The sequence below is a fragment of the Aegilops tauschii genome, chromosome 6 (genome assembly GCF_002575655.3).
Source record: "Aegilops tauschii subsp. strangulata cultivar AL8/78 chromosome 6, Aet v6.0, whole genome shotgun sequence".
In the NCBI taxonomy this organism is placed as follows: domain Eukaryota; kingdom Viridiplantae; phylum Streptophyta; class Magnoliopsida; order Poales; family Poaceae; genus Aegilops; species Aegilops tauschii.
In genome coordinates this window covers 400567779-400588906 of record NC_053040.3, presented here as the reverse complement: position 1 = coordinate 400588906, position 21128 = coordinate 400567779, and the positions used below count along the sequence as shown (strand labels likewise).

The 21128-nt window shown below is 43.9% G+C and overlaps 1 long non-coding RNA gene across 2 annotated transcripts; it reads left to right on the top strand.

Annotated features, from left to right (window-relative positions):
- Nucleotides 1-1569: 1569 nt before the first annotated feature.
- On the top strand, nucleotides 1570-7171 carry LOC109771955 (uncharacterized). Of its 2 annotated transcripts, XR_002234986.4 has the most exons (4): nucleotides 1570-2149; nucleotides 4358-4453; nucleotides 5357-5411; nucleotides 6448-7171. It is a non-coding gene; the product is annotated as an uncharacterized lncRNA (long non-coding RNA). The 2 variants fall into 2 exon arrangements; XR_006665547.2 differs by lacking the exon at nucleotides 5357-5411.
- The last annotated feature ends 13957 nt before the right edge of the window (nucleotides 7172-21128 follow it).

Below are 21128 nucleotides of genomic sequence, written 5' to 3'. Positions count from 1 at the left end.
ACCAAGTGTTGTACTCCTAGGCCTCAATGGTCTTGTACTACATATTTTTGTACCTTGCTTGGAATTCTTGTATCAAGTTGGTGCCTCATCAGCTAACAGTAATCCTGGGGCTGGTGAGCACAAAGGCCGTTTTTCTGGGAGATTATTATCCCAAAAATCCGGTCGTGACAGAAGTCCTCAATCCAGACCCCAGGGTTTGTCGTTCCGTCGTACGCCTCTATGTTCACGGGTTTGAATCCCTCTGGAAATTCGTGATCCAGCACCTCATCGGTGAAACATAGGGGGTGCGCGACACCCCTGTATTTGGATGTGTCATGGCGTTCTGACGGTTGTAGTGTTCGGTTTTGATTATGCGCTGGAGCGCGCTTCCTAGATCCATAGATGGATCTGGTCACGCCGGCCTTTTGATGCAAGTCCTCGCCTAGACCGTGTGCTGACTTATGTGCGGCCTCGTTAGCCGGCCTATCGCCGCCACGAGGTGGTCGATCCGACCGGTCGGCCATTTTATTTTTCGGCTGTGTGGGCTCTAAGGCCTCATCATCGAATTCAGGCAACAGCTTGCACTTTGGGTAGCTATTTGTGTGGCGACTGCCACCATACTTTTCTTCAGTGTCAAGCACTTTGTTCCATCTACTGTTGAGCGTATTCTGCGCGGCCTTAAGCCTTTGCTTCTGCTTCTTCAGACTCCTCGCGGTGGCAATAAGCCTTCTACGGAGGTTCTCTTGTTCCAAGTGCTTTTCCGGGATGATGTGTGCATCGTCGTCCGGACTGTTTTCCTCTCCGGAGAGAGGTTGATGAGCTTTATCCTCGGCGTCGCCGTGATCAGACAGCGGCTCCGTACTATGTTCGTCGTCCGCTGGTTCATCCTGTTCTATCGCTGGGTCAATTTGGTCATCGTTTCCTCTGGAGTCGACCGGGGTGTTATTTTTTCTTGCGCTGTTATCGCTGTTCTTGCCGAGGCGGGATTTGGAGCGGCGCCTACGCCGTCGCTTTGGTTGCTTCTCGAGGGAGCTATCCTTCGTTGCATCCTTCCGTTCCTCGCCATTGTTTTCTTTGGGTGTATCCACCATATATATATCGTGTGATGAAGTGGCCGTCCAGCGGTCTGTGGGTGGTGGTTCCTGTTCCTCTCCTGCATCGTCGTCCATGCCGTCGATGTTTTCGGAGTCGAAATCGAGCATGTCGGTTAGATCGTCGACAGTGTCTCCTGACAGGGAGAGAGACCTCAACGAGTTTAGCACGTCGCCAAAGGGCGGGTGCTGAAAGATATCTGCAGAGGTAAACTCCATGATCGGTGCCCAATCGGATTCGATAGGCACAGACGCAGGCGGCTCGGAGAGTCCCATCCGGACACGGGTCGAAGTCTTCAATCTTGTATCTTCATAGTCCAACAGTCCAGCCAAAGGATATAGTCCGGCTGTGCGAGGACCCCCTAATTCAGGACTCGCTGACACATCATTCCGTACTAATAAACCAGCGGTTGCTTCTACTCGTACGTCGCTGACGTTTTTGAAAAAAAGACCCTATGCTTTTGCGTATTAAACCTGCAGTACTATTTTAAGTGAATCTGATAAAATCGTTTTCACAAAAAACACCCTGCATCTGCCGGTGCCCGCCGCCGCCGACCGCACCCAGCGCCTCCATGCGCGGGCTCGCGCTCGTGCCTCCCCACCGCCCCGCGCCGCCGGCCACCGGAGCGCCGCCGTCGGACGAGCGCGCCGCCATGCCCTCTCTCCTTCTTCCCTCCCCTTCATCCAGTTCTATCTCTCACCTCCCTCTCTCTCTCTTTTGCAGGAAGCGGAAGCCATGGCCGCCGGACCGCCGCCCCGCGCCGGCCGGCCATCGGAGCGCCGCTGCCGGACCAACGGGCTTCCCTGCCATCCCCTCCTTCTCCCCCTCCCTCCGGTTCTATCTCTCACCTCCCTCTCTCTCTCCTTTGCAGGAAGCCATGGCCGCCGGACCTCCATGCCTCCGCGAGCTCGCCGCCGGCCTGTGACCTCTACGCTGCCTCCAGTCCTCTCCGGACTCCTCCGTCGTATTCTTCTCATTCTCCGACGCTGCCAAGTTCGCCCGAGGAAGAAGCGGGGAGTTTGCCGGAGGAACAAGAATATCCGTCCAGCCGTCCATTGTCGCCTGAGCTACACCAGAGGTATGTATCCCCTTGATATTCACTGGATGGAATCCCCTGTTTACATCCAAAGGTACTAAGTTTGTGCAATTCAGAATAATGATGGTCAAGATATCCCCAAATAACAGTTATGCTTATTAGTCTTAGAGGATTTTCTGTCCAAGCAGATTTATGTTTTGCAAGAATTAGTCTACTTATTACAGGCAGAACCAGTTTTTCGTCACAACATGAATTTCCTGATGATATCCGTAGTGTGCTCATTTGCTTGATTTGGTCAAGTAGAGCAAGCTTTACAGATTTCAGAATTCAGTTAATGGAACAAGTTAGAATTCTGGTTCCTTTTCAGTGGGCAGTGGGCATCATATATTTTGTATTATGTTGTTGCAAAGTACGTAGTATAGTTTAATTATATGGTTTTACCACTAGCTCTACAAAGATATAATCCATGGTCCCTGCTTGTATTGCATTGCATACATAACACTATTGTTTGCTAGCTTGACTGAACTTTGGCCGCTGCTCCTGCGATGGCCAAAGCATAGGTTGCAGCTCGATCTGGGACTTGCAGTAGGAAAGCAAGCCACGATTTCTTCTTAGGAAGTGAGTTGTATCCTTGCCGAAATGTACATCTCGATTCCAGTTTTATTGGACTATTCAAGTGTCAACTCTTCGCATGGATATCTTCATATTTGATCTGTTGGGTTTGTAAAAACTTTATTAACAAATAGCTGCGGTTGCTGTGCAAATGGAAATTGTTAGGCTCTTTTACGCTGTAGGAATTTCTGGCATGAGCTTGGCCTCATGGAAAAATCATTCGTACTGCATACATCTCTACCCTTGAAAGCTAATCACCGGAAAGAATCATTTGTTCAATTATCAATTAGCTTTGCAGTGGCATACACATGAATAGATATCTCAGCGTGTACTACAAACAACTTATGTTGGATATGTGTGCTTTTCAACATATATTTGAAGTGTAACAAGCCTTTCCCAGTTGGATCTATTCTGAACATATGAGTTTATCTCCTGAACCCATGTTTACTTCCTGAACATACAGTAGCAAAACTGAAAGTATATATATAGCTTATGTGTACTATACTTTCAGTAACATAGATGCCAATATCATTACCTTTTTCAGTTAGGGGGTGGTGGGGATTCACTTTGGTATAAATCTGATTGATAGTTACTGCTCTGGTCTTTATTTTTTTTTGCATAAGTCTACTTAGAGTAGCAGTGATCATACGTGTTTGCTTATCTTTTACGAAGCTTCGTATTACATCAGAGTTAAGGTAAACTCAAGTATAGCGTTTCTGGAATAACATAATTGTGTTAGCATGGAAGGATGAGTACTCTGAAGAAAATAGGATGAGGCTATAACTAAGAAACATCAGGCCGAGATTAACATTACATTGCTGTAAAGGACAAAGGGTCTACTGCTATACCATCGTATTTTCTGCCATGGGTGGCTTCAGAGATGTTGTGTTCTGTGTCATGGGTTACTTTTTCTTTCCCATAAAGTATTTTTTAGTTGCATGTATATATCACATTGCCAATATTTGCATGTGTGAGTTGAATGATGCACTTGGTAGGATCAAAAGGTTCAAAACTTCTGCATGTGTTGCTGCAACATAGCATTAATTTCTCCCAGAGAAACCGTAAAATCGAACAATTCCTAGCATTACATCATGGGCAGACTAATAGTTTTCCACGTTTTGTCAACGTGACAAGAACTGGATGCTATATGATAAAGAGTCATGTTCTTAAAGAGGGTATTTTCTCTCTTAGGGGTTGCTTTGCTTACCTGTAGGATTTTCATCTTTTTGTCTTTTTAGTTAGTTTGTTTACCCTCTTTCTGTACAACTCTTTTTAGTTAGTGAAATAATTTAAGGCAAATTGGCATAGAGGTGTATTTATACAAAACTGAAACTATATATTCACTTTGGCTTGATATTGTAACAAATGCCTGTGCATTAATCTGTACAAATACTGCCAATTCTGACTAGACCTGTTTTCATCTCCAAATTTAAGAGGGGACAGTCTCACGTGATTCAGTAGATTTATTTGTACCTAGCTGATTGTGCTGTGCATTAAGCCAGTGAAAGGAAGGACGAAGAAGGGGGACTTAGTTGCAGCATCGCCATGATTGCCCTCCTCGTTGTAGAATTATATGTTGGTGTGACCTCAGTTTGATTTGGCCTGCTTTTGATGTCTCTGCTGTGTGTGCGCGTGCAGGTGCCAAAGGTGTCCGATCCAACTAAGGTGGAGGCCAAGGAGGTTTAGCTCTCGGACATTGCACCAATGACGCTGGATAATACCGATATGCATACTGTAAGTTTCATTTATTCAGATTGGGACCTTTCTTCCTGTTATTTTGCCGTCAAAATTGAAAAAGAGTGATGCTAATTCGCTAAAGGTCAATGTAGTCATCAGCCTGTATGCTCTCAGTCTCCTGGCAGAGTATTTTCCCTTAAACGATGCTACTGTCACATGATGCATATCATGGTTCTTTGGCCTTGGATCAATTTATTCTGCATTTACATGATATATTGCTTCTAGCCAATGAAATTTGATCCACATTTGTGTGTGTATGCATATCCTATACTGGAAACTTGTGCTTTGCCCATTATATGATTATACTAGCGGGCAGAGGCGCGGCGGCACGCCGTGCTTGTGAAACAGCCCATCTAAATGCTTGTTGTTGGTTTCGCAAGGGAAAAACAATAACTGCATATCAGCTCTCATTTTTACTTGCATATAGTGCTACTTGAATTGCTTCTAGAAATATTTACCTGACAGCAAAGTGTTTTGCTGTATTCACATTGCCAATACTAAAAAATTGAAGACAGTGTAAGCAAAGATGGGGAAATTCTCTAGCTGAGACTGCATCTCTACTGCCAATATTTTTTTAGCAAGCAAATTCTCAACAGAAAGTCACTGCTTTGTAAATCTTCTTGGCATCCTGAAGATCAAAAATTTCGAATTCGGTAGAGAGCGCCTTGCTTTCAGTTTATTCTTGAACTTGTTTGTTTTATGTTGTGGCACCATTTACTCCATGGTAGTTCCCTGTCGGAATAACTTAATTTTTCATTAGACACAGTCCTAAGCTTTTTACATGAAACAAAACATAATAAAATATAAGGTATGTGTTTGATCTAACCAGACAGTCCACCATGACGAAAACCAGTTCAGGTAGTGTTCCTGCTTTTTGTCTTATGAATTCTCATACCCTAGGAATTCGTCCAAGGATCGTCGGAAGATCAGAATTGCGGCTAATGTCCCTTAAGAGGTGTGTCGTGCATATCTATAGTTTTTTTGGCATGTACACAATATTTGGCAAATTGCAAAACAAAAATTACTATTTTTCCTGAATGTACATTTTTTATAAAGTTCAATTGTTGGCAATTAGAAGCAATATAGGCAGACCTTTTTCACTATTGTTACTGAATTTCCTTGTAACTTGATTAAATAATTCAGGAGTGTACGCATTGTGCAAGCTGGGAGAAAAGAGACTCCAGTGGAGCTCCTCTTTCTCTCCATCTCTCTCTCTCTCAAGATTATTAGGGAAGGAGCGATGGATTGGGGTGGGTAGTGCTCTAGATTATTCGGTGGCCCTCAGCGGCAGATCCTTGAAAGAAAGTTAAAAGAAGCGAAAAAATTGCATACAACGTGTCAGCCTAGGAGTGAGCACCCACCAGCGCCTCAAATGCATGGCATGGGCTATAGCTTACCACTTTAATTCTTTCATATATTAGAAGTAGACAAATGCAAATGTCCATAGTAATAAACTTGTGGTCACAAGATTGCTAGCTTAAAGTTTGCTAGATTATGTAAATGGGTAATTTTGTTGCCTGCTTTTTAGGTTTCCATAGTATGACTCATTCTACATAATGGCAGGCAAGAAAAAATAAAATAGCTCGACTATTCCATGCACAACTATTCTTTCATCAAATGAGACCGTGGATCTGAATTAGGTCCAGACAAATGCCATTAGGATATAAGAAGTGTTGTGTAATGCCACACAGAGCATGTTCAAAAAATATCGCCCGTTGCAACGCACGGGCATTTGTACTAGTCATTGATAATGTCCAAGGACTATTTTTATTCATAAACACATAGGAAATATCATCATACATGATTGCCTCTAGGGCATATCTCCAACATTCTCGATCTCAGCTTTCGCTTGAGCACAAGCGAGGTCTAAGCTTGAGGGAGTTGATACGTTCATTTTGCATCATGTTTTTATTTTCATATTTATTGCATTATGGACTGTTATTTCACATTATGGTACAATACTTATGCCCATTTCTCTCTTATTTTACAAGATTTACATGAAGAGGGAGAATGTCGGTAGCTGGAATTCTGGACCGCAAAGGAGCAAATCTGAGATACTTATTCTGCACAACTCCAAATGTCCTGGAACTTTACGAAGAATTATTTTGGAATAAATAAAAAATAATGGGCGAAGAAATTACCAGAGGGGACCCACAAGCCTGGGGGGCTTATGGGCCCCTGGCAGGTCTTCGGTGCCCATCTTCTGCTATATGGAGTCTTTTGACCTGGAAAAAAAATCATAAGAGAGCTTTCGGGACGAAGCGCCGCGGTCTTGAGGCGGAACCTGGGCAGGAGCAATCTAGAGCTCCGGCAGAGCGATTCTGCCAGGAAACTTCCCTCCGGGAGGGGGAAATCGAAGCCATCGTCATCACCAATGATCCTCTCATCGAGAGGGGGTCAATCTCCATCAATATCTTCACCAGCATCATCTCCTCTCAAACCCTAGTTCATCTCTTGTATTCAATCTTTGTTTCAAAACCTCAGATTGGTACCTGTGGGTTGCTAGTAGTGTTGATTACTCCTTGTAGTTGATGCTAGTTGGTTTATTTGGTGGAAGATCATATGTTCAGAACCTTAATGATATTCAATACCCCTATGATCTTGAACATGAACATGGTTTGTGAGTAGTTACTTTTGTTCCCGAGGACATGGGAGAAGTCTTGTTATAAGTAATCATGTGAATTTGGTATTCGTTCAATATTTTGATGAGATGTATGTTGTCTTTCCTCTAGTGGTGTTATGTGAACGTAGACTACATGACACTTTATCATGATTTGGGCCTAGGGGAAGGCATTGGGAAGTAATAAGTAGATGATGGGTTGTTAGAGTGACAGAAGCTTAAACCCTATTTACGCGTTGCTTCGTAAGGGGCTGATTTGGATCCACGTGTTTCATGTTATGGCTAGTTTTATCTTAATTCTTCTTTCGTAGTTGCGGATGCTTGCGAGAGGGGTTAATCATAAGTGGGAGGCTTGTCCAAGTAAGGACAACACCCAAGCACCGGTCCACCCACATACCAAAAAATTATCAAAGTAACGAACGCGAATCATATAAGCATGATGAAAACTAACTTGACGGTAATTCCCATCTGTCCTCGAGAGCGCTTTGCTTTATAGAAGAGTTCGTCCAGGCTTGTCCTGTGCTATAAAAAGGATTGGTCCACCTTGCTGCACCTTTGTTACACTTGTTACTTGTTACCCGTTACGAATTATCTTATCATGAAACTATCTGTTACCGATAATTTCAGTGCCTTCAGACAATACCTTGCTGAAAACCGCTTGTCATTTCCTTCTGCTCCTCGTTAGGTTCGACACTCTTACTTATCGAAAGGACTACGATAGATCCCCTATACTTGTGGGTCATCAATCGACGAGGCCGAGCAGCGTGAAGGAGGGTCGTCGGCGAGGAGGTGGCGCTGCAAGCAAGGAGTGAAGGTTTCAACTTGGAAAGGAAGGCGGAAAAAGGGGAAATGTGGCTTTTGGTAAGGGGGAGGGGCGGGGAGGTAGATATTTCCGTGGAAGCCGAAAATTTTGGATCGGTGCAGCGAAAAACTGGCGGGCAAAGTGTCATTAGACACGATCCCTTATTCAGCACTGCGTACGATATGTTGCTACTTCTTGAGCTTGCGTTGGTTTTTCCCTTGAAGAGGAAAGGGTGATGCAGCACAGTAGAGATAAGTATTTCCCTCAATTAAGAACCAAGGTATCAATCTAGTAGGAGAAGAACGCACAAATCACCAATACATGCACAAACAATCAAACACTTGCACCCAACGTGATAAAGGGGTTGTTAATCCCTTCACGGTCACTTGCAAAAGTGAGATCTGATAGAGATAGATAAATAGAACTAAACAAAAGATTTTTTTTGGGTTTTTGGTTTATATATAGATATGAAAATAAAAGATTGCAAAATAGTGGATCGGAAACTAATATGATGGAAAATAGACCCCAGGGCCATAGGTTTCACTAGAGGCTTCTCTCATGAAGGCAAATAATACGGTGGGTGAACAAATTACTGTCGAGCAATTGATAGAAAAGCACAAAGTTATGATGATATCTGAGGCAATTATTATGCAATATAGGCGTCACGTCCGTGTCAAGTAGACCAAAATAATTCTGCATCTACTACCATTACTCCACACATCGACCGACTCCTGCCTGCATCTAGAGTATTAAGTTCATAAGAACAGAGTAACGCATTAAGTAAGATGACATGATGTAGAGGAATTAACCCAAGCAATATGATGAAAACCCCATCTTTTTATCCTCGATGTCAACAATGCAATACGTGTCTCGCTACCCCTACTTTGTCACTGGGTGAAATCACGCAAGATTGAACCCAAAGCTAAGCACCTCTCCCATTGCAAGAAAACCAATCTAGTTGGCCAAACCAAACCGATAATTCGAAGAGAAATACAAAGATACCAAATCATGCATATAAGAATTCAGAGAAGATTCAAATAATATTCATAGATAAGCTGATCATAAATCCATAATTCATCGGATCTCGACAAACACATCGCAAAAGAGTATTATATCGGATAGATCTCTAAGAACATCGAGGAGAACATTGTATTGAGAATCAAAGAGAGAGAAGAAGCCATCTAGCTACTAGCTATGGACCCGTAGGTCTGAAGTGGACTACTCACGCTTCATCAGAAGGGCAATAGAGTTGATGTAGATGCCCTCCGTGATCGAATCCCCCTCCGGCAGGATGCCGAAAAAGGCCCCAAGATGGGATCTCATGGGAACAGAAGGTTGCGGCGGTGGAAAAGTATTTTCGTGGATGCTTCTGATGGTTTGGGAATATATGTGAATATATAGGAGGAAGATCTAGGTCAGGGAGTCACCGAGGGGCCCACAAGGTAGGGGGCGCGCCCTACCCCCTGGGTGCGCCCTCCACCCTTGCCGCCGCCTCGTGGCTCTTCTGACTTGAACTCCAAGTCTCCTGGGTGTCTTCTGGTTCAAGAAAAATCATCGTAAAATTCTATTCTGTTTGGACTCCGTTTAGTATTCCTTTTCTGCGGAACTCAAAAACAAGGGAAAAACCAAAACTGGCACTGGGCTCTAGGTTAATAGGTTAGTTCCAAAAATAATATAAAATAGCATATTAATGCATATAAAACATCCAAAACAGATAATATAACAATCGAAAATTATAGATACGTTGGAGACGTATCATAAGTGAACATCACAAACGATTCATATAGATTACCCCATGTGTGATGTGTTTGAACATGCAAATTTTGGTCCGAATATCCCTAGTTACAGTGCTCATCCACGTCATTGCATAATTTGGGTACACAAAGGAGCCTACAACACACCCACACTTCTTAATCGAGCAAGTTTAGCAATTAAACAGAGCTAGTTGACCTAAACATTAACCTAACAAATTAAAGACCGACGCTATAAATCAAACAAAGAGTACTACTCCGGCTGGCGCTCGTTGATCTCCGCCGCCTCCTCCATGTACAGCTCGCGCTTGACGATCTCCTGGGGAAGGAGCTCCATGGCATCAATCGCATCATACTCGGCAAGCATCTTGCCATCCGCGTCTGCCATCTCTTTGGAAAAGGCCACCACAAGCTAGGCGTGGGCGGCCGTGATCTGGGCTTGGACGGGCTCCATCGTGGCAAGGTATGCTGCGAAGGAACGGACGGCTGCTTGAATGCTCTCGGCGATTGCCAACTCTTCAGCTGTGGATTGCCGACCATTGTCGGAGAAGTTTCATTTGATTTGTGCGGTGACCGCCACGAGCTGGGTGTGGGCAGCCTCGACATGGTCGTGGGCGGCCTCCATCAGGGCTAAGGCCGCCGCTGCGGAATGGACAGCTGATGTGCCGCTCTTGCTAGTGAAGGAAATATGCCCTAGAGGCAATAATAAAGTTATTATTTATTTCCTTATTTCATGATAAATGTTTATTATTCATGCTAGAATTGTATTAACCGGAAACTTAGTACATGTGTGAATACATAGACAAACTTAGTGTCACTAGTATGCCTCTACTTGACTAGCTCGTTGGATCAAAGATGGTTAAGTTTCCTAGCCATAGACATGAGTTGTCACTAGAGAATGGTGAATGGTGTGATTGACTTGACCCATTCCGTTAGCTTAGCACTTGATCATTTAGTATGTTGCTATTGCTTTATTCATGACTTATACATGTTCCTATGACTATGAGATTATGCAACTCCCGAATACCAGAGGAACACTTTGTGTGCTACCAAACGTCACAACGTAACTGGGTGATTATAAAGATGCTCTACAGGTGTTTCCAATGGTACTTGTTTGAGTTGGCATAGATCGAGATTAGGATTTGTCACTCCGATTGTCGGAGAGGTATCTCTGGGCCCTCTCGGTAATGCACGTCACTATAAGCCTTGCAAGCAATGTGACTAATGAGTTAGTTGCGGGATGATGCATTACGGAACGAGTAAAGAGACTTGCCGGTAATGAGATTGAACTAGGTATTGAGATACCGACGATCGAATCTCGGGCAAGTAACATACCGATGACAAAGGGAACAACGTATGTTGTTATGCGGTTTGACCGATAAAGATCTTCGTAGAATATGTAGGAGCCGATATGAGCATCCAGGTTCCGCTATTGGTTATTGACCGGAGACGTGTCTCGGTCATGTCTACATAGTTCTCGAACCCGTAGGGTCCGCACGCTTAACGTTCGGTGACGATTTGTATTATGAGTTTATGTGTTTTGATGTACCGAAGGTAGTTCGGAGTCCCGGATGAGATCGGGGACATGACGAGGAGTCTCGAAATGGTCGAGACGTAAAGATCGATATATTGGACGACTATATTCGGACATCGGAAAGGTTCCGAGTGATTCGGGTATTTTTCGGAGTACCGGAGAGTTACGGGAATTCGCCGGGGAGTATATGGGCCTTATTGAGCTTTAGGGGAAAGAGAGATAGGAGGCTGTGCGCCCCCCAAGGCCTAGTCCGAATTTGACTAGGGGGAGGGGCGGCGCCCCCTCCTTCCTTCTCTTCTCTTTTCCCTTTCCTTCTCTCCTACTCCTACTACATGGAAGGGGGGGAATCCTACTCCCGGTGGGAGTAGGACTCCCCATGGCGCGCCATAGTATAGGGCCGGCCCTCCCCCTCCTCCACTCCTTTATATACGTGGCCAGGGGGCACCCCATAGACACACAAGTTGATCATTGTGCGGTGCCCCCCTCCACCATAACCCACCTCGGTCATATCGTAGCGGTGCTTAGGCAAAGCCCTGCGTCGGTAGCAACATCATCACCGTCATCACGCCGTCATGCTGACGGAACTCTCCCGCGAAGCTCTGCTGGATCAAAGTTTGTGGGACGTCATTGAGCTGAACATGTGCTGAACTCGGAGGTGCCGTGCGTTCGGTACTTGAATCGGTCGGATCGTGAAGACGTACGACTACATCAACCGCATTGTCATAACGCTTCCGCTTTCGGTCTACGAGGGTACGTGGACACACTCTTCCCTCTCGTTGCTATGCATCATCATGATCTTGCGTGTGCGTAGGATTTTTTTTTGAAATTACTACGTTCCCCAACAGCTAGTTGCTATCCCCGAGGCAGATGTTGCTGCCGCCACCAGAGAAGCAACAACGGTCGTTTGGGCTTCCTTGGCCGCCCGGTCGCAGATTGTGGCCGCGCTCACACAACTTGTTAGCACGCGCATGGCTGCTGCGGCCGCGCTCTCGCCAGAGTGGGCCGCTGAAGTTGCCCTCACGACGTGGGCCACGTCCCCATCTTTCACCGACAACGATTGAATAGTGAAATGATATTTGGGGAGCGAGCTAGTGTGCTTGACACGCCGGCTGTGGACTGTAGCCAACACACCTTCTCACGTAAGCCATATGCGTACTATACTCCAACGGTAACTCCAAAATATTTTGTGCTGCATCTCACACGGTTGGTGATAATAAATTGTGTGTGATCTACTTGATTTTTCGTCTTGATTTGAATTACATAATGGGGTCACGGTGGCAAAGGAGGGTGTTTGAATTGCTAGAACTTTTATCTGCAGTGAACATGCAACTATAGGTGTGTCGTCAAAAAATTGGAATTATTCAGGGTTCGTTTAGACATTTTTATACATTAACTTGGTTTTCTAGGCATTTCAGGTGCATAATTCAAAATTAAACTACATGCACATGCTCCGGTGCACCAAAATGGGTTGTAAAATAATATATGTGTCCATGGGTTGATGCTTATATCCCATGCAAGGAATGGGGATGAATTTCAAACACCACGACACCGTGGCTCTCCGGCAAACATTGAGGTACCTGCTTTTGTAATTCTAGTAATTTCAAAACTCGTCTGAGATTCATGAACCTTGGCATACTATCATGGAATAGCATCAACATGCTGGGGTAAAAAAATTGTCCCATTTGGGGTAGGTTATGGTATAAGCTTCTCACAAACCAGAGCCTCTCACAAGAAGCCTCATGGTTCCTGTAGGGAGACGTATCACCTTTGTGGACAAAACGATATTCGTCGCCTCTTCTTGCTTTCAATTTTTTTCTGGTGTCAACATAGAACAATAGGAGTGTCGTGTTAAATTTTGGAATTTTTTGTGGTTTGTCTGGACATTTTTATACATTAACTGAGTTTTCTAGGCATTTATGTGCATAATTCAAATTTGAAATACATGCACATGCTCCAGTGCATAAAAATGGGTTGAAAAATTAAATGTGTGTCCTTGGTTGCATGCTTAGGTCACATGCAAGAAATGAGAATGAATGTCAAACACCTTGACACTGTCGCTCGACCACTAACATTGAGATACATGGTTTTAAAATTCTCGTAAATCAAAAACTCGTCTGAAATTTATGAAACTTGACATAATATCATGGAACGGCATCAACATGCCATGGTAAAAATATTGTCCCATTTTGGGGCAGGTTTGGGTATAAGCTTCTCACAAACCAGAGCTTCTCACAACAAGTCTGATGGTTTCGGCAGGGAACGTGCCACCTTTGTGGACGAAACGATATCTGTTGCCTCTTCTTACTTTCAAAATTTTTCTAGTGTCAACATAGAACAACGGAAGTGTTGTGTAAAATTTTGGAATTGTTCGTGGTTCGCTTGGACATTTTTGTACATTAACTGTGTTTTCTATGCAGTTATGTGCATAATTCAAATTTAAACTACATGCGCATGCTCTAGTGCATATAAATGAGTTCAAAATTCAAATGTGTGTCCTTGGTTGCATGCTTAGGTCTCATGCAAGAAATGGGAATGAATGTCAAACACCTTGCCACTGTCGCTCGGCCGCTAACATTGAGATACATGGTTTTTAAATTCTAGTAAATCGAAAATGCGTCTGAAATTTATGAAACTTGACATGCTATCATGGAATGGCATCAACATGTTGGGGTAAAAAATATTGTTCCATTTGGGGTAGGTTATGGTATAAAATTCTCACAAACCAGAGCTTCTGACAAGAAGCATCATGGTTCAGGTAGGGAAGCGTGTCACCTTTGTGGACAAAACGATATTCGTCGCCTCTTCTTGCTTTCAATTTTTTTTCTGGTGTCAACATAGAACAACAGGAGTGTCGCGTTAAATTTTGGAATTTTCAGGGTTTGTTTGGACATTTTTATACATTAACTGAGTTTTCTATGCATTTATGTGCATAATTCAAATTTGAACTACAGGCACATGCTCTAGCATATAGAAATTGGTTGAAAAATCAAATCTATGTCCTTGGTTGCATGCTTAGGTGTCGGTGCAACAAATCTTCACGTATGTTGCCCGGACTGTACACAGGCCCGACGACAAGGAAGCAAACTTCACCAACACCCAAAACAAGGCCAAGCCAAAGAAGCAGCTCTTCGAGGGATCAAAGAGCGGATCAAGAAGACCAAGACAAGCCAAGGCAGTAAGATATCACTAAGGGAAAGCCTCCCTTACTGGGCAGGCGAGCCTGGTCAGGTCGAGGCCGCCCCGAGGACGAATCCAATGTTTCCCCGGCAGGCTTGCCGGGGCCGCGGACGGCAAACCTGAAGGAAATATGCCCTAGAGGCAATAATAAAGTTATTATTTATTTCCTTATATCATGATAAATGTTTATTATTCATGCTAGAATTGTATTAACCGGAAACTTAGTACATGTGTGAATACATAGACAAAACAGAGTGTCCCTAGTATGCCTCTACTTGACTAGCTTGTTTATCAAAGATGTTATGTTTCCTGACCATAGACATGTGTTGTCATTTGATGAACGAGATCACATCATTAGGAGAATGATGTGATCACTAGTACGCGTCGGTGCTATACAAACAGTTTTTAACCCCTTTCCGCGACGACATTTAGAACCGTCGCCTAGTGAGTGTGGGCGATAGGGGGGTCCTTCCCACACGACCCAGAAACCGTCGGGGATATGCCCTCCTGGCACACACGCTCGGCAAAATGAGGTCGTGTGCGACCGACAAGCGCTCAAATACGGAAATACGTACAGTAGAGCTAAAAAATACAATTATACAGGCGAAATTGTTTCAGGTCGCAAGTACATCCCACACAGCCAGTCCCCGCTAAACGTTTCCGTTCGTATGTACATCCCACACAGTTGTTCCAAGGAAAACGTTTCCGTTCACAGGTACATCACACACAATTTTTCCCTGTAAATCGTTTGTGATAGCGTTGCCATTGCACACGATATTAACAATTTTATCGTTTGCATTATTGAATGCATCACACACGGTCCGTAGAAGAAACTGTGTGGCAAAGGCTGTCTATCACACACAATTTTTATGTGGTAAACGTATGCGCAAGGTGGCCTAATGGAAACAATTTTCAAGAGAGAGTCATGTGTGATTGTTCATTGATCCAACACGTTTTATTCCTAAAAACTATGTGCGTTGCTTGAGGTCATCGCCCATGGTATTTTTTTCAATAACCGTTTGCAATAGCAAAACCCAATTAGCAGGCTAATTTCCCTATTATTAATAATACATTTATTAATCTAATTGACATTCATATTAAGCACATAATATATTTCATTTCCATATTAAGGAAGCGTAATTTCATAATTGAAATACATCAGAGTACAACATGATATAGCTTCAGCACTCAGCTACCCCATTACACAACTGCACCAGCACCAAGTTTCACATGCAACATGTAGAACCTTTCGAAATTAGCATCATAGACGGTATATAGACAGATGCATCTCACTTGGAAAACTGCTGAAGCGGAAGGTGAATATTGAGCCTTCATTCATGTTGAAGGTCTTTACAACTTTAGGCCAGTGCCTATGGATGATTGACCGTCCGTCCTTCGTCCACTTCAGGAACACTTCAATATTGAACTGTGGGTGTTGTATGAAAACCTTCCTCGCCTCCTGACCATAGAGGTGGTTTGAGAGGTAATCATCAGTGAACTGCTTTGGAAAGGCCTGAAAACAAGGATGTGCATAAATATCTTCTCTATATTGGAAATGGGGCAAAGGAATAAAAAAGGCAAGGTATAATAGTTAGTACCATCTTGTAGTGAACCGATGTCTTCTTCATTGTGCAGACAAAGATCTTGTTGCTTTTTGTCGCTAATTTCTTTATCCTAACAATCTTTCTGGGTTTCTTGATTTGATTGATATTCATGGACAACTCATTTCCCCATATGCAAAAAGGGTCGAACAGTGGGTCAAAACCTCTGATAGTAGGACCTACATGTGCAAGACCAAATTGTTAAAAACCTAAATATTAGAATGGTTCCTGCAATTGCACAATAATGTGCTATTAGACAACGGACCATGCACATGCTAACCTCGATTGTAAACCTCAGTGCTTCTCGTTGTTTCCCTGCAACACATATAAGGTAGTTAGTCATCAGGTTAAGTAAGGGTTCACATGCTATCAAAAATATGTTGATGAAAAATAAGCACATTGCAGATTCATCAGATTAATTCAAGCCACATGGAAAACCCATTTATCCAAACCAAGCATGATAAAAAACTAGGAAATATAGCACTTGTATATGTTTCTCATGTATTAAATGCAACCAAATTCGATTTATTCCTCACATGCACAACAATACAAAATTCTACCCACGACAATTGGACATCGCATTGCAGAATTGAACCAAGCAGTTAACTAAACACCAGAACAAATGAACCAAACATTAACTGAGCACCACATTGCACAATATAACATACTCCTAATAGAAGATCAGACAGTTAACGAAACCAAGCATGCTTAACAACTTGGAAATATAGCGATTATATTTGTTTCTCATGTATTTACTACAGCCAAATCCAATTTATTCCTCACATGGTATACAATAACAGAATGCACCCACAACTATTGAACATCGCAATGTAGAATTGAACCAAACAGTTAACTAAACACCACAACACAAATGAACCAAACGTTAACTGAGCACCACATTGCACAATGTATAACCAAACCAAGCATGCTTGACAACTTGGAAATATATCAATTGTATTCATTTCTCATGTATTTTGTAAATATAAATTCGATTTATTTCTCACATGGAAGACAATACAGAATTGCAGCCTGAAGAACTGAACATCACATTTGCAGAATTGAACCGAACAGTTAACTAATACGACAACTAATTTAAAAAACAGTTAATAAGTGAGCACCACACTGCACGACATATAGAACATATACACTAGAGCAACAGATTGCATGGTAAAATTAGATAGCACAATTCACTAGAATTTGTGAAGGAAAGGCAGGAGCAGCACACGCAACGGGTAAACCGAGCATGCTTAACCGGCGTAGCTAGCAAATGGCAAGGTGCTCCTCCAAGATCTGGGGGTCGGCATGAATGGCATCCATCACGACCTCATCCGCGCGTGCGGCCGCAATTTGCTTCTCTGCTGCCAAATGCTCCTTGAGATCCTGGCTAAACTGCGTGCACCATGGCTTAGGGCGGCGCTTATTTGGTGGAGGGGTCGGTGATTTGGGTGGAAGGTGTCGCGCTCGCGCTGGCAGTCGGGGAATGTGGGATGTGGATGGAGGAGGAGGATGGGGGTCGGGTGTGGATTACCTACCTGGATAGACGAGGCCGAGCAGCATGAAGGAGGGTCGCCGGCGAGGAGGCGGCGCTGCAAGCAATGAGTGAAAGTTTCAACTTGGAAAGGAAGGTGGAAACATGGGAAATGTGGCTTTTGGTAAGGGGGAGGGGGCGGGAAGGTAGATATTTCTGTGGAAGCTGAAAATTTGGAACCGCTTCAGCGAAAAAACTGGCGCACAAAGTGTCATCAGACACGAGCCCTTATCCAGAACTGTGTACGATATGTGAACATCACAAACAATTCAGATAGCTTAACCCGTGTGTGATGAGTTTGAACATCAAAAATTTTGGTTCGAATTTCCATGGTTACAGTGGTCATCCACGTCATTGCATAATTTGGGTACACAAAGGAGACTACAGCGCACCCACACTTCTTAATCGAGCAAGTTCAGCAATTAAACAAAGCTAGCTGACCTAAACATTACTCTAACGAATTAAAGACCGACGCTCTTAATTAAACAAAACAAAGAGTACTAGTACTACAGCTGGTGCTCGTTGATCTCCGCCGCCGCCTCCATGTCTAGCTCGCGCCCGACGGTCTCCTGGGGAAGGGGCTCCATGGCATCCATCACACCATACTCGGCAAGCATCTCGCCATCCGCATCCGCCATCTCTTTGGAAAAGGCCGCCACGAGCTGGGCGTAGGCGGTGGCGATTTGGGCTTGGACAGGCTCCGTCGTCGCAAGGTATGCGGCAGAGGAACAGACGGCTACTCGAACGCTCTCGGGGATTGCCAACTCTTTGACCATGGGTTGCCGACCGTTGTCGGAGAAGCTTCGTTCGATTTGTGCGGTGACCGCCACGAGCTGGGCGTGGGAGGCCTCGACATGGTCGGCGGCAGCCTCCATCAGGGCTAAGGCCGCCGCTGTGGAATGGATAGCTGTTGTGCCGCTCTCGCCAGTTGCTATCCCCGAGGCAGATGTTGCTGCCACCACCTGAGAAGCAACAACGGCCATTTGGGCTGCCTTGGCCGCCCGGTCGCAGATTGCGGCCGCGCTCATGCACCTTGTTAGCACACGCATGGCAGCTGCGGCCGCGCTCTTGCCGGAGTGAGCCACCGAAGTTGCCCTCACGACGCGGGTCCACATGCCCATCTTTCACCAGTGACGATTGAACAGTGAAATGATATTTGGGGAGCGAGCTAGTGTGCTTGAGACGACGGCTGTGGACTATAGCCGACGCATCTTCTCGCGTAAGCCATAGCCGTACTATACACCGACGGTGCTCCAGGATATTCTGTGGTGCACCTCACACGGTTGGTGATAATAAACTGTGTGCAATCTACTTGATTTTCATCATGATTTGAATTACATAATGTGGTCACAACGGCAATGGACGGTGTTTGAATTGCTAGACCTTTATCTGCAGTGAACATGCAACTATATGTGTGTCGTAAAAGAATTGGAATTATTCGGGGTTCGTTTGGACATTTTTATTCATTAACTGAGTTTTCAATGCATTCATGTGCATAATTCAAATTTGAACTACATGCACATGCTCTAATGCATATAAATTGGTTAAAAATACAAATATGTGTTCTTGGTTGCATGCTTAGGTCCCATGCAAGAAATGAGAATGAATGTCAAGCACCCTACCACCGTCACTCGGCCGCAAACATTGAGATACCTGGTTTTTAAATTCTAGTAAATCCAAAACTCATCTGAAATTCATGAAACTTGGCATGCTATCATGGAGCGGCATCAACATGCCGTGGTAAATTTTTTGTCCCATTTGGGGCAGGTTTGGGTATATGCTTCTCACAAACCAGAGCTTCTCACAACAAGCATGATGGTTTCGGTAGGGAACGTCCCACCTCTGGGGACGAGACGATATCCATTGCCTCTAATTTCTTTCAAAAAATTTCTTGTGTCAGCATAGAACAACAAGAGTGTTGTGTCAATTTTTGTGATTTTTCGGGGTTCGTTTGGACATTTTTATGCATTAACTGAGTATTCAATGCATTTATGTGCATAATTCAAATTTGAACTACATGCACATGCTCCAGTGCATATAAATTGGTTGAAAAATCAAACCTATGTCCCTGGCTGCATGCTTAGGTCCCATGCAAGAAATGGTAATGAATTTCAAACACCAGGGCACCGTTGATTGCCGACAAAAAACATTGAGATACCTGGTTTTTAAATTCTAGTAAATACAAAACTCGTCTGAAAGTCATGAAACTTGGCATGCTATCGTGGAGCGGCATCAAAATGCCGTGGTAATTTTTTTGTCCCATTTGGGGCAGGTTTGGGTATATGCTTCTCACAAACCAGAGCTTCTCACAACAAGCATGATGGTTTCAGTAGGGAACGTCCCACCTTTGGGGACGAATCGATATCCAGTGCCTCTTATTGCTTTCAAAAAATTTCTCGTGTCAACATAGAACAACAGGAGTGTTGTGTCCATTTTTGTGATTTTTCGGGGTTCCTTTGGACATTTTTATGCATTAATTGAGTTTTCAATGCATTTATGTGCATAATTCAAATTTAAACTACATGCACATGCTCAAGTGCATATAAATTGGTTGGAAAATCAAATAAGTGTCCTTGGGTGCATGCTTAGGTCTTGATACGTCTCCAACGTATCTATAATTTTTGATTGTTCCATGCTATTATATTACCCCTTTTGGATGTTTATGGGCTTTATTTTACACATTTATATCATTTTTGGGACTAACCTACTAACCGGAGACCCAACCCGTATTGCTGTTTTTTTTGCCTATTTTAGTATTTCGAAGAAAAGGAATATCAAATGGAGTCCAAACGGAATGAAACCTTCGGGAGCGTGATTTTTGGAACGAACGTGATCCAGAGGACTTGGAGTGCAAGTCAAGAAGCAGCCGAGGCGGCCACGAGAGGGTAGGGCGCCCCCCTATAGGGCGCGCCCCCTGTCTCGTGGGCCCCTCGGGCGGCCACCGACCTACTTCTTCCTCCTATATATACCTACGTACCCCGAAAACATCCAGGGAGCACCCGAAACACAATTTCCACCACCGTAACCTTCTGTATCCGCGAGATCCCATCTTGGGGCCTTCGCCGGCGATCCGCCGGAGGGGGAATCGATCACGGAGGGCTTCTACATCAACACCATAGCCCCTCCGATGAGTTGTGAGTAGTTTACCACAGACCTTCGGGTCCATAGTTATTAGCTAGATGGCTTCTTCTCTCTTTTTGGATCTCAATACAATGTTCTCCCCCTCTCTTGTGGAGATCTATTCGATGTAAACTCTTTTTGCGGTGTGTTTGTCGAGATCCGATGAATTGTGGGTTTATGATCAAGTTTATCTATGAGAAGTATTTGAATCTCTGAATTCTTTTATGTATGATTGAGTTATCTTTGCAAGTCTCTTCGAATTATCAGTTTGGTTTGGCCTACTAGATTGATCTTTCTTGCCATGGGAGAAGTGCTTAGCTTTGGGTTCAATCTTGCGGTGTCCTTACCCAGTGAAGAAAGGGTTGCAAGGCACGTATTGTATTGTTGCCATCGAGGATAAAAAGATGGGGTTTATATCATATTGCATGAATTTATCCCTCTACATCATGTCATCTTTCTTAATGCGTTACTCTGTTCTTTATGAACTTAATACTCTAGATGCAGGAAGGAGTCGGTCGATGTGTGGAGTAATAGTAGTA